The following is a 2,240-nucleotide window of genomic DNA, read 5'->3' as shown; positions in this document are numbered from 1 at the left end:
TTACACGAAGACGAACTGAGAGACGATGCCACAGAAGACGACAGGGAGGATGAGGTATCAAACAACGACACACGAAGAAACACCGACGAAGTAACAGAGAGGACGGAATGGGTAGAAAAGATTAGACAATGGATGGAGCCAGATACAGAGAGAACAAAGATCCCCTCCATGAAAGCCTACAACACCAAGAAATTAAGGGAGAAAACAAGTGAGGTCAATGAAATAATGGGCATAATACAGACCACCAGTATCACAGAAACAAATAACTTGACATATGCAGGAGCAAGATTAGTAGCAGAACTGATGGGAATTCGAACACCAACACCACCAGCACAACCAACCCAACAGAAACCAAAACAGCAACCTCCTTGGAAAAGGCGACTGGAAAAGCAAATCATGGTGATGAGATCTGACTTGAGTAAACTGAAAGAGATGGCAGAAAAAAGGCTAAGAAGCAAGAAAACAAGGGAGGAACTCAACGAGAAATACAAAGTACAAGAGAGGGGATTAAACAACACAATAGAAGATGTAAAACAGAAACTTAAGGCCAAAGCACATAAGATCCAACGATACATGAACAGGAATAAGGGATACCAACAGAACAAACTATTCGGAACCAACCAGAAAAGACTATACAGCCAACTAAGAGGGAAGACAACCACCCAGAAATTCCTGAAGCCGAACCAAGTAAGAGACTCTGGGAAAACATATGGAGCAATCCGTATCACACAACAAACATGCAACATGGCTCCAGGAAGTCAAGGAAGAAGAAACAGGGAGAATAAAACAAAGATTCACAGACATCACGACAGACACAGTCAGACACCAAACTAAAGAAAATGCCAAACTGGAAAGCCCCAGGTCCCGATGAAGTCCATGGATACTGGCTCAAAACTTCAAGGCCCTACACCCACGAATAGCAGAAACAACTCCAAATCCAGCATTGTATCTCAAATCACCAAGCACCCAAATGGATGACCACAGGAAGAACATCCTTAGTACAAAAAGACAAGAGTAAGGGAAATATAGCCAGTAACTACAGGCCTATCACCTGCCTACCAAAATGTGGAAGTTACTAACAGGTATCATCAGTGAAAGGCTATACAACTACCTAGAGGAAACAAACACCATCCCCCACCAACAGAAAGGCTGCAGAAGGAAGTGTAGGGGCACAAAAGACCAGCTCCTGATAGACAAAATGGTAATGAAGAACAGTAGGAGAAGGAAAACCAACCTAAGCATGGCATGGATAGACTATAAGAAAGCCTTCGACATGATACCACACACATGGCTAATAGAATGCCTGAAAATATATGGGGCAGAGAAAACACCATCAGCTTCCTCAAAAATACAATGCGCAAACTGGAATACAATACTTACAAGCTCTGGAATAAGACTAGCAGAGGTTAATATCAGGACGAGGGATCTTCCAGGGCGACTCACTGTCCCCACTACTCTTCGTAGTAGCCATGATTCCCATGACAAAAGTACTACAGAAGTGGATACCGGGTACCAACTCAAGAAAAGAGGCAACGAGAATCCAACCTTCTGAATGTTCATGGACGACATCAAGCTGTATGGTAAGAGCATCAAGGAAATAGATACCCTAATCCAGACTGTAAGGATTGTATCTGAGGACATCAGGATGGAGTTTGGAATAGAAAAATGCGCCTTAGTCAACATACAAAAAGGCAAAGTAACGAGAACTGAAGGGATAAAGCTACCAGATGGGAGCAACATCAAACACATAGATGAGACAGGATACAAATACCTGGGAATAATGGAAGGAGGAGATATAAAACACCAAGAGATGAAGGACACGATCAGGAAAGAATATATGCAGGGAGACTCAAGGCAATACTCAAGTCAAAACCTCAACGCCGGAAATATTGATAAAAGCCATTAAACACCTGGGCAGGTGCCAAGTAATCAGATACAGCGCAGGAATAGTGGAATGGACGAAGGCAGAACTCCGCAGCATAGATCAGAAAACCAGGAAACATATGACAATACACAAAGCACTACACCCAAGAGCAAATACGGACAGACTATACATAACACGAAAGGAAGGAGGGAGAGACTACTAAGTATAGAGGACTGCGTCAACATCGAAAACAGAGCACTGGGGCAATATCTGAAAACCAGTGAAGACGAGTGGCTAAAGAGTGCATGGGAAGAAGGACTAATAAAAGTAGACGAAGACCCAGAAATATACAGAGACAGGAGAAAGACAGAAAGAA

Source organism: Macrobrachium nipponense, chromosome 4, assembly GCF_015104395.2.
Source record: "Macrobrachium nipponense isolate FS-2020 chromosome 4, ASM1510439v2, whole genome shotgun sequence".
Taxonomy (NCBI): domain Eukaryota; kingdom Metazoa; phylum Arthropoda; class Malacostraca; order Decapoda; family Palaemonidae; genus Macrobrachium; species Macrobrachium nipponense.
The sequence above is the reverse complement of the archived record's forward strand: the minus strand, read 5'-3'. Positions refer to the sequence as shown.